This window comes from Suncus etruscus, chromosome 4, assembly GCF_024139225.1.
Source record: "Suncus etruscus isolate mSunEtr1 chromosome 4, mSunEtr1.pri.cur, whole genome shotgun sequence".
In the NCBI taxonomy this organism is placed as follows: Eukaryota; Metazoa; Chordata; class Mammalia; order Eulipotyphla; family Soricidae; genus Suncus; species Suncus etruscus.
In genome coordinates this window covers 42667126-42679675 of record NC_064851.1, presented here as the reverse complement: position 1 = coordinate 42679675, position 12550 = coordinate 42667126, and the positions used below count along the sequence as shown (strand labels likewise).

The 12550-nt window shown below is 41.0% G+C and overlaps 1 protein-coding gene across 1 annotated transcript in view; it reads right to left on the bottom strand.

Annotated features, from left to right (window-relative positions):
• LRRC8D (leucine rich repeat containing 8 VRAC subunit D) overlaps positions 1-12550 on the bottom strand; it is a 171463-nt gene that overhangs the window by 136683 nt on the left and 22230 nt on the right. The gene's annotated exons all lie outside the window — the stretch shown is intronic.

Below are 12550 nucleotides of genomic sequence, written 5' to 3'. Positions count from 1 at the left end.
CATGCTCCTGTGAAATAAATGTTAGTGGGTCAAAGGGATTAATCACATTGGGGGAAAGGGCAGTTTCTAAAATGAACAACTGTTGGGCCTGAGAGAATATGGGGATGAAGGCATTTGCTGTGTACATTTGCTTTTGCACCCTGGTCACTGTATACAGATCCTGAGCACAGACACAGGAGTGATCCTGTAGAGCAGATATATATGCTGGTGTAAATGTCTAGTAAGATTCCAATAGGAAACTGATCAAGCACATTATGCTATATTTATTGAAGTAACTCGTTTAAAAAATAAGCTCATGGGGCCAGAGAGATAGCATGGAGGTAAGGCCTTTGCCTTGCATGCAGAAGGATGGTGGTTCAAATCCCGGCATTGGGCCCGGAGAGGTAGCACAGCAGTGTTTGCCTTGCAAGCAGCCGATCCAGGACCAAAGGTGGTTGGTTCGAATCCCGGTGTCCCATATGGTCCCCCGTGCCTGCCAGGAGCTATTTCTGAGCAGATAGCCAGGAGTAACCCCTGAGCACCGCCAGGTGTGGCCCAAAAACCAAAAAAAAAAAAAAAAATCAAATCCCGGCATCCCATATGGTCCCCCGAGCCTGCTAGGAGCGGTTTTTGAGCTTAGAGCCAGGAGTAACCCCTGAGCGCTGCTGGGTGTGACCCCAAAACCAAAAAAAAAAAAAAAAAAAACAGTTTGAGGACCAGAGAAATAGTACAGTGGGTAGGGAAGCTGCCTTGGGTATGGCCAACCAGGTTTGATATCTTTCATCCATTTGATTCCCAAATGCAGAGCCTGAGCAATGCCAGGGGTGTCCCAAAATCAAGCAAACAAAAAAAAAAAATACCAAAATGGTCGAATGCCAAAAGTGAAAAAATCATGTTGCAGAGCAATATAAAGATATCAATACAAATGTATTTATGTTCTCAAATTCATGCTTCAATGAAATCTGGAAGCATATTTCAGTGGTTATGACCATGAAAATTACCATGGCCATTAAATTTCTAGAATTTACTAGATTCAGTGTGTCTGCAGTATTTTGATACCAAGCACATATAAATTTGTAATAAATCATTTAAAGTTTAAGAAATAAAAAATTGGGGCCGGGCGGTGGCGCTGGAGGTAAGGTGCCTGCCTTACCTGCGCTAGCCTAGGACGGACCGCGGTTCGATCCCCCGGCGTCCCATATGGTCCCCCAAGAAGCCAGGAGCAACTTCTGAGCGTATAGCCAGGAGTAACCCCTGAGCGTCACAGGGTGTGGCCCAAAAACCAAAAAAAAAAAAAAAAAAAAAAAAAAAAGAAAGAAAAAATTAAGTAGGGCCGGAGAGATAGCATGGAGGTAAGGCGTTTGCCTTTCATGCAGGAGGTCATCGGTTCGAATCCCGGCGCCCCATATGGTCCCCTGTGCCTGCCAGGAGCAATTTCTGAGCCTGGAGCCAGGAATAACCCCAGAGCACTGCCAGGTGTGACCCAAAAACCAAAAAAAAAAAAAAAAAAAAAAAGAAAAAATTAAGTAGTAATAATCCATTTTATATAAAAATATTCACTACTCCTTTTTACTAAGGAAAACAAACTAAAGTGAAAGTAAATGACAAATGGTTTTTCTTTGGTGCAAAAATAATATCTGACTCATAAAGCATTCAAAATTAAGAAATATGATAGAAGGTGCTGGAGAGATAACACAGCACGTAGGGTCCTTGTCTTGCACATGGCCGACCTGATTTTAATTCCTGGCTCTGCTTATGATCTTCTGAGCCCTGCCAATAGTAATTTCTGAATGCAGAGCCAAGTGTGGCCCAAGAACCAAAAAAATACAATTGAAAAGCAAAAATATACAATAATAATAATAAAGGTGAGAGGAGGGCCAGATAGCACAGCAGGCAGGGTGTTTGCTTTGCATGCGACCCATCTAGGTTTGATCCCTGACATCCCTGAAATAACTTCTGAGTGCCGCTGGGTGTGGCAAAAAAAAAAAAAAAAAAAGTACGAGGGATATTCTAGACATTCCTCCAAGAATTAAGTTATGGAAGGAAACAAGGCTTAAGGACATTCTATGCAACAAAAATTTAGGAAGCCTGCACTGCTCTTTGCTGAGTTATTGGAGCCAGGATTTGACAACTGTTATGCACAGGTAAATATGTGTCACAGTATAATCAGAATTCCAGTTGATGTGCTTTTGATGGGCAAGGCCCCATTCAGAGTACTTTGCATATATCCCCCTTTAGTCCTCAGCTCTATAAGATAGTTACTATGACTGTACTTATTTTTCAAATAGCAAATGAAGGCCTGGAGCTATTATAGGAGTAAGTTGAGATCATATGGCCTTTAAGTGGCAGTGCTAGATTTTCAAATTAGACTGTGACTTTCAAGATTGGCTCGAGAAGTATACACACTTATTCACAAAACTGTCTAAGAGAATAATGTGAGACAAGAACCATTCAATGTGCACCTTCTTTCTTTTAAACTATTTCCCCTAGTTCTTATTTCCATTTTCTGTTTGAGTATGTGGAAGAATGGTTCAAGAGCTCTCGGTGCCTGTTCCTCCCTGTTCAGTGGCTTGAGCGGTGGAAGCTGCACACTTTCTGTGGTGGCGCTGAGAGCTTGGTATCATGGGGGAGGAAGGACCGATGAGCAAGCACAGAACACTGTTGTCAGCCTGCAACCCCAGGAGAAGCGGTTCGTTCACCCAGAAATTCCTCTTCAGTCTACTGCACTCTTTAAATATAAGAATTAAAATGATTATTTTTATTTGGGGGCCACACAGAGAAATGTTCAGGGGTTGTTCCTACTGTACTTAGGAGACATGGACCATGTGCTCCTGAGGATTGAACCTAGGGCTCCCACATATTAAATATATGCATCAGCCCTTTTAGCCACCCTTCCACCTATATCATAATTCTAAATTGGTTCATTCTTACCTAAACTATACCACTCAGCATGCCCTAAGGCCCTCAATAAATTTTTCTTGAATGAAGAGTGAGTAAATAAATGAATGAGTAATCTTCCTCCAAGAGTTCCCTGGAGGAGAAACTTTTCATTGTTATCCGTTTCATTACTTGGAAGTGTTCCCATATCTGCTAAGCAATGTGAATTTTAAAAAATGTTTTATTATAACACTATATGTATATTTACAAAATGTACATAATACAGTTACTTCGGGCATTAAATGTTCAAACACCAATCCCACCACCAGTGTGAAGTTCTCTTCACCAGTGTCCCTAAATTCCCATCTCTCACCCTAGCCTGTCCCCTTGCAGGTAGAAATTTACTTCATATTATTTATTATAATACAAAGGAAAATGAATGATCAAAACGTAGATCAAAAAGGGTCTATTGAAATAATTGTATGTCTTAATGGTGTTATAAAGGCAGTGCTTACAGATTTGCTGGGGTGTGGTAGATGCTAATTGATCCTTCTCTATTACTGTCTATATTCACTGATTATGGTAGATTTCTATATAACTTTCCCATCAGGTTACCTGTGATACTACTGGGCTGAAATTTTGAGGTGTCATATGGTCACTTGTGGATCTGTAGATCTGAAATTTGGTAAAGTATCAGTTTGATAAGGTTAAGTTGTGAGACAGCCATTTCTGTGAGAGGGTACTGTGTGAGGCTGCTGCTTATTAAGGCAGAAAGGGAAATCTGGGGCCAGAGAGATAGCATGGAGGTAAGGCGTTTACCTTTCATGCAGAAGGTTATAGGTTCGAATCCCGGAGTCCCATATGGTCCCCTGTGTCTGCCAGAAGCGATTTCTGAACACGGAGCCAGGAAAAACCCCTGAGCACTGCCGGGTGTGACCCAAAAATCACACACAAAAAAAAAAAAAAAAAAAAAAGGGAAATCTGCCCCAGCTATTCTGAGAAGGCCCCAGAGGTATCAGCTCAGACCAGACCACCTGGAAAGATTCTGCATCCATCATTTTAGCAATATAAATTTTAATAATACATAAGTATGTTTTAAAAATTATGCATAAATAAAAATATCATGAAAATAATTTCAAATACAATAGGGTGGTTTTCGAACACTATCAATTAAGATTCCTTATAAGGGCCGGAGAGATAGCGTGGAGATAAGGCTTTTGCCTTGCATGCAGAAGGTCAGTGGTTGAATCCCGGCATCTCATATGGTCGCCCGAGCCTGGCAAGAGCAATTTCTACAACTGTAGAACTATACACAACTAAATAATTTATTCTTTACTTAGAAAGTAACAGTAATATCACGGAGCTGGAAAGACAAAGGATTTCAAATCACTTAAGTTTTTCTCTCTTGGTTTCTGAAGTAGGGATAATAATTCATAGCTCAAGCTAAAATGAGGTCAAAGGTAAAGTGGCACATAAAATGGGCTTAGTTAACTCTCTAGAACATAGGTACTGCTGAATAAAGGTTACCTATTAACCTTGTCTGAGTCACCACTTTCTTCTCTCTCTCCCCCCCCCCATTTCCTCCTTACCCTTCCTTTGCTGATATTGCTATGGTGACAGGTAATCAAATACAGGCATCATTTGCACATTTCAGTGGTGCCTGATGGAGACCACACTCTTTGGTGATGATATTTGATCACATTTTGGTTATAGTGTTCATCCACATCCTTGGGGAGGGTTAAGCTATTGGCTGTAGCTTTCACACATCTGTCTTCAGTCGTGTGCTCACCAGGAATCGTAATCTTTACTTGTGATGCTTGCATACACCTAAGATGCAGTGTAACTGAAAATTGCCTCATCACCAGGAATCTCAGAGAGCAGAAATTCCAGGCATAAATAGCAGCTTGAAGCAACACCAGGGATCAACCTCATAACCTCCTGCTAATTACAAGTGAAGACAGGGCCCCTTTTCTCAGTTACCTCTTACCTCCTGTGACCAGATATCTTCATTGATTAGGTTTCTAAATGAAATGTAATACCTAAAAGCTCACACATAGTTAACATTTCTAAATTACATAATTGGGATTCAGCCTAGGCAAACAGTGAAGCAGCAGTAGTCTTCTCAATTTTCTATCTTTTGGTTTTCGGGCACAACAACTCAGGGGCCTCTCCTATGTTAACTCTTTCCTTCCTTCCTTCCTTCCTTCCTTCCTTCCTTCCTTCCTTCCTTCCTTCCTTCCTTCCTTCCTTCCTTCCTTCCTCCCATAGACAATTCTCTGGGATCATGTAGTCCTGAAGATCTGAACTCAGGACCCTGCATATGCTAGGTATGTGTTCTGCCATCTGATCTATCCCCTGGCCCCTTTACTTTAGATTAATTAAAACCATTTCACTTCTTAGATATATTCAAACTCTCAGTCTTGAATATAGGAAACAAATAGTCACTTCTCAGATAAAGAAACTGAAGTGCTAGAAACTAGAAATGAGAAGACCTAGAGAGGAGTTGTTCACAGAAACGGAACTGGGCAGATTAGATGGGGTAACTTTTAGTGAGTAGGAACACAGTATAAGGTCCAAAGAGGAAGGGAAATTGCCAGACTGCTATAGTTAGAAATAATATGATGAAATTGAAACTAGAAAAACTAAGGGTACATTTCTTAATCTACCAATCTACCATAGGGAGAGGTCAAAAGTGAACCTTTTATTTCTTCTAATCTAAATTCAGGGCTTAGAGAGGTAGCTTAAAGGGCTGGAGCATGAGTTTTGCAAATACAATATCTGAGTTTGATTCCTAGTACTAGAGGGTCCCCTAACTACCACCAGAAACTACTCCAAGTTTTTACTACTATTACTACAGAAATTATGACAATGACAACAACAGTAAAAATAAAATTAATTTATAGAGTGAGCAGAGAGATAACTCAAAGGGCTGAAGCAATATGCTTCACATGTATGAGCTCAAATTTGATCTCCTATAGTATAGGGGCATTGGTATATAGTATTGGGTATATAGTAACTATACCCAAACTTGCCTAGAGAACTACAGAGAGTGACTCCTGAGCACTACACTGAGAGTAGCACTACTGGAAACAACAAAAGGGAGTTTTTTTTTTCCTAAAGAAGAGAGCACTTGGGGCCGGGCGGTGGCGCTAGAGGTAAGGTGCCTGCCTTGCCTGCGCTAGCCTAGGACGGACCGCGGTTCGATCCCCCGGCGTCCCATATGGTCCCCTAAGAAGCCAGGAGCAACTTCTGAGCGCATAGCCAGGAGTAACCCCTGAGCGTCACAGGGTGTGGCCCAAAAACCAAAAAAAAAAAAAAAAAAAAGAAGAGAGCACTTGGGGCAGGAGCAATAGCACAGTGGTAGGGCATTTGTCTTGCACGTGGCCAACTGAGGATGGTCCCTTTTTCAAATCCCCACATACCATATGGTCCCCCGAGCCTGCACGGGCCATTTCTGAGTATGGAGTCAGGGGTAACCCCTCAGCACTGCTGGATGTGACCCAAAAACCAAGAAGAAGAAGAAGAAGAAGAAGAAGAAGAAGAAGAAGAAGAAGAAGAAGAAGAAGAAGAAGAAGAAGAAGAAGAAGAAGAAGAAGAAGAAGAAGAAGAAGAAGAAGAAGAAGAGGAGGAGGAGGAGGAGGAGGAGGAGGAGGAGGAGGAGGAGGAGGAGGAGGAGGAGGAGGAGGAGGAGGAGGAAGAGGAGGAGGAGGAGGAGGAAGAGGAGGAGAAAGAAGAAGAAGATGAAGAAGAAGAAGAAGAAGAAGAAGAAGAAGAAGAAGAAGAAGAAGAAGAAGAAGAAGAAGAAGAAGAAGAAGAAGAAGAAGAAGAAAACACTTAGTGTAGGTTTGCCAGTGAAGAACTGCTATCTAAATAGGGAACCTAATTTCATCACTGTACATTCTATTTTATTATTTTTGTTTTGGGGTTATACCGAACTGTGTTCAGAGACTATTCCCAGTACCAGGCTCGGGGGGTTGTTCTCAGCATTACTGAGGGACTATGTAGTGCTGAAGATTGAACTTGGGGCTCCCGTACATGCTTGAGTTATTTGAGTTATCTCCCTATCCCTTTGTCACCATTTTTTTTCTGTTACCATTTTAAATGATGTTATTTCTCCTTGAAGAATAAAATTTCTAGACACTGCCTCCCAATTCTGCTTCTGTCTCTCTTTTAAAATAGAAACATTTCAGACTAATTGTTTGTGCTCATTGTCTCCAGTTCCTTTCTTCTCATTTTCTCTTAACCTCACATAAACTCACTCTAATCAGGGTTTTTTTTTTTTTTTTTTTTTTTTTTTTTTTTTTTTTTTTTTTTTTTGTGGTTTTTGGGTCACACCCGGCAGTGCTCAGGGGTTACTCCTGGCTCCATGCTCAGAAATTGCTCCTGGCAGGCACGGGGGACCATATGGGACGCTGGGATTCGAACCGATGACCTCTTGCATGAAAGGCAAACGCCTTACCTCCATGCTATCTCTCCAGCCCCTCTAATCAGGGTTTTATTCCTAATAAATACATCACCAATTTGCTAAATACAGCAATCAATTCTTGTCATCTCAGTAGCCCAGGGCACCATGGACTATTCTCTCTACTTTGGGAAGCTGCCATCTTCTCTGATTTTCTAGGATACTGCAATGCGTTCACTCCCTTCAGTAAGTTCTTCTATATTGTTTGCCAGCACTGAGTTCCCTCTTCACAGCAACAACATAACATTTGTATCTCAAGCATTGTGTTCTTCTTCCTCTCAACTTGTTTTTTGTTTTTGTTTTTGTTTTTTCTCTGTTTTGTTTGTTTTTGTCACAGGGGTTACTCCTGGCTTTGTAGTCAGAAATCACTCCTGGTAGCTCAGGGAACTATATGGGATGTCGTCGGGGACTGAACCTGACTGGACTGCTTGCAAGGCAAAGGCCCTACCCACTGTGCTATCGCTGCGGCCCCCAGCTTACATTTTTACTGATTACTTGTTTTTTCCATTTAGACATCTAATCCAGGGTTTCTCAAATGTTTTTTACTTACATTTCCTTTTCACCTGTAAACCCTCTCTAGATTTATACCTATATAACATAAATATACAAATAAAAAATTTACTGATAATAAATTATACGATTTATTGTAAGAGAAAAGGAAATGTTGAAGTCAAATACCCCATGATTTAAAAATATAGGCTCTGATAGGCTTTTCAAACTTTCAGGTGCCAGAGACATAGTATAACAGGAAGAGTTATTGCCTTCCATGCAGTCAACTGGACCTCCCATATGGTCTCTTGATTTTTGCCAAAAGTGATCTCTGAGGGGCTGGAGAGATAGCATGGAGGTAAGGTATTTGCCTTGCATGCAGAAGGACGGTGGTTCAAATCTTGGCATCCCATATGGTCCCCCGAGCCTGCCAGGAGCGATTTTTGAGCATAGAGTCAGGAGTAACCCATCAGCGCAGCCCAGTGTGACCCAAAAACAAAACAAAACAAAAAAAGAAGTGATCTCAGTGCAGAGCGAAGAACAAGCTTTGAACACAGTTATATGTGACTCCAAAACAAAACATAAAGATAGTGTGGTGGTGCAAGCGGCAGGGCATTTGCCTTGCACGTGCTAAACTAGGATGGACCGCAGTTCGATCACCCGTAGTCCCATATGATTCCCCAAGCCAGGAGCAATTTCTGAGTGCATAGCCAGGAGTAACCCCTGAACATCACCGGGTGTGGTCCAAAACCCCCAAAATAAATAAATAAAAAGATAGTGGGTGGGAATTTGGAGACACTGGTGAAGGGAAGTTCACACTGGTGGGGAAAGGAAATGGGAAACATTGGTGGAAAGATTGCACTGGTAGAGGGTGGTGCACATTCTATGACTGAAACCCAAGTATGAACATTTTTGTTACCACGGTGTTTAAGTAAAGAAACTAAATAAAATTAAAAACCATAAACAAACAAAAAGGACAAAAATAAAAACCCAATCAAACAACATTTTCCCCAAGAAGCTGTGCTCACAGAATTGTTATTAGTAATTTTGTTCTTTCTATTGCTTGCTCTGCAAGTCCTAAGGTAGCTCTAGATTTTTCTCTTACCTCTGCAGTTCACATGGATACTAGGAAATCCTGTTTGTTAAAATATCCACTGGAAGAACTGTGGTTGCATCCAACATCACCTAACCTAGATTGACTTATTAGTTACTCTCTAACCTCTATGCCTCCACTCCTGCCCCATCCCTTCCCATTGTCTAGTTTCATTTGCAACCAAAGTAATTTCTTTCATGTATTAAAATTAATCAGTTCATTTTTTTTTTTTTTGCCCAACTCTCTACAATTGTTTCTCATTTCACTCAGAGCAAGACCCAGGTTCTGCCACTGGTTTCCAAGGCTGTCCTAGGACCAGTACTCCTCCCTTCTCCGATGTCACTCTCAGGGAAGATATTTGACCGCCAGATCTGAAGTTGGCATTCCATTCCTGCCCTCCTTTATACTTACCTTGTTTTAACAATCCCTTTCAGGACTTAATCACTGTGTATAATTTGTTTATTATTTCTCCTTGGTAGAAAGATAAGCCCTTTGAAGACAGGAAATCGCATCTGTTTTGCTCACTGTTATATATATATTCCTTAGATTAGAATAATATCAGGCACAGAGTAGGCATTTGTAATTATGTTTAAATGAACTGGATGAATGCATTTCAGGTTTCTCATCAATATACACTCAGAAAGCTTTTCACTGAGAACTTTGCCCCTACCATGGTATTCTTTAGGGATTTTGTAACATAGTTACATGGAAGTTATTTTCTTCACTGTTGTTGACAGCTGTTGCTATTGTGATGACTGAGGGTGACACATATGCTTGACTGTGATGGTGACAGGGGTCACACATCAGGTTTTGCCACACACAGACAATGGACCAAGGTGCAAGGTTCACACTCTTTTGACTTCAAGACCTGCACATGAGCTTGCCAGGGCCCCTCTCAGTGAAGACATTTTTAAGTTATGGCTGCAATGCTTGTCATAGGTTGCTGCAATACTCACATACATACTCACTAAGGGTCGCACTTTCTGGCAATGGCATTCACATATCTCTTCCTTCGTAGTGCTCATTAGGGGTTACAACCCTTTATGCAGTGTTCACATACCCCTCACTGTGGTGCATCAATAAATCGCTTGTAACTCCAGGAATCACGGACAGATAATTTGCTAGGTTCCGGTTTGGCATCTGTGGGACATCAGGGATTTGAACTCTTGACCAAGCATTTGTGCTCTACACTGCACTGCTCCTCCAGGGTCCCTCTAAGCATTTACTATCAGAAAAAAGGCATTCAATCTTAAATGCATAACTTTTCTTGAACTAGCACCTGCTAGTAGTTTATATGACTACAGAAGGAACTTAGAGAAAAATAAGGGTTTGTTTTTTTTTCAATCTTCTGGAAACAGAAAAAAAGAAAACAATCAGACCTGAATTAACAAACACAATTGCAAAATAATAATTCCCAAGTCCTAAATTATAGTCCTACTAAGGAAAAAATAAGCAAAAGAAATACAATCATGAAAAGAGTAAGCTAAGACAGCTTAAACATTCATTTCCCTGTATCAATTCCTTTAAAACTGTATGTCTGTGAAGTAATGTTCACGATGTATTTGTATCTGGCTAAAATAAAAGATTTAAGTGAAATGAAAGAACAAGCATAGCATAAAATTGCAACTGGGAATCTTAATTATAATTTTGCCAGTTGAAGGTTCAAGTGATATAAAACATCTTGATAAAAAGCACCATTAAAAGGAATTGGGCAAAAGAAAGCAAAATTAACAGCCTCCAACATAAACTATGTTGTTTTATCACTCAAAAAGAGGAAGGAAGAGGTATTACTCTTTCCAAATAAAGGAGTTAAATGTTTTAAAAATCCACGGGGAGCTCACTCTTCTAGCATGTGTCCGAGAGCCTGGGTTTGTGGGAAGAGCCAAGATCCTGAAATGTCAAGAAGAAGCTGAGCCAGGCTTGAACTGCAGAGGAATGTGGAGCACAGGAAGAGTGCAGTGGCCCATAGGGCATTCTTACTCATGGGTGAAATTCTAATCTTCTGGGTTTGAATAATGGTAATGACTGAGCATTGTCTAAAATGCCTATGATAGCTTTTGAATATGATATGAGCTGGGGATGATTTGAAAATAAAGTCTAGTCTGAGAAGTTGCTGCCTTGGAGCTAGAAGACAGCATGGTATGAGCATGACGGGCCATGTAGCCCCTCGTATGGAGCAGCATGGGATTTTTGGTTCTGATCATTTATGAAGTCTGTGTGTTGTCTCAGCCCCTTCAGGGCACCAGAGCCAAAGGGGAGTAGGACTTATTTAGGTCTCAAGGAGATCATTGGCATTTTTTTTATTTTGAATTTTTGTTACTGCCCTTGGAAGTTTATCTCAGGACACAGATAAGTCATTTCTCTTGCCACTTCCCTCATCAGTGTTTGCCTCTCTCCCTAAACCTTCAAACTTCTGTTGGAGTAAGAATTTGATGGATTATCTTTGTTAATTTCATTTCTCTTTTTGTGTGATGTCAGCATGACGGGGGGGGGTGGTCACTAAGGTTAGAGATATGTGCAGTTTTAAAAAATTAGTTTCCCAGCCTTCCCTTTTTGTTGCTATTGTGATGATTTACATACTCTGTCGTGCTGCAGGGGATCGTTAGCAGTGGTGACATCAGAATTGTACTCAGCATCAAACTCTGTGTGTCCCGTGTCTGCAAGGAAGGAGCTTACTTAGACCAGAAAGAAAAAAAATAAAATGCTTGGCAGGCTAATCAAACATGTGATTATATAGTTATCACATGTAGGTTACATGTGATTACATATCTCTTTAGGATTTCACATGTGATTTTACAGCTACCCAGAATTGCACATGCCATTTCATAGCTATTCAAAATTGTACAAGTGATCATATAGCTATTTAGGATTGCATATGAAGTGTGAGAATCAATTTCTTTTTTTGAAATGTAAAAATCAAGTGACAAGTGATTTGCACATAGTTGATGTTTTCAAGGAAGGCTAGAGCTTTAGCTGCTCAGGGGCTACACTTTTGGCAGCAACCTTGAACTTTGTGGTACCTTCCATTTGGAGAGGTACATCGGTGCTGATGGAAGAGCCAGCCCCAGGTGAAAACCTCGGAAAATTGATCAGAATCATCTCCTAGTCAACTTTTGTTTGTTTGTTTGTTTGTTTTTTGGGTCACATCCGGCAGCACTCAGGGGTCACTCCTGGCTCCAGGTTAGAAATCGCTCCTGGCAGGCTTGGGAGACCATATGGGATGCAGGGATTCGAACCACCGACCTTCTGCACGTAAGGCAAACACCTTATGTCCATGCTATCTCTCTGGCCCTTCCTAGTGAACTTTTGAATTCAAAAATTACACCTTTTGAGTAGTTTCCACAACTTGCCAGCCTTTCCTACTCACCCTCTGAATCTGACCCAGTCTTGAAAACAACCTTCTATCCTGACACCTTCTGCATTCCAGGATATTATGTGAATGGATGATGGTGGGAAAGTACCATTTAGATAACTATCTCAAGAATTTTCTAGCACTAGGCTGCACCCATGAAGAAAAGGGAACCTCAGAAGTTTCAGAAGCCAGAGGAAATGAAATTGAGCATTAGAAAGTCAATCCTGGCATAAACTGTGAATTGCCACCTGGAAAAGGAAAACAGGGTGGTGAGAGCAAGCTCCAAGGGAGTGAGGGT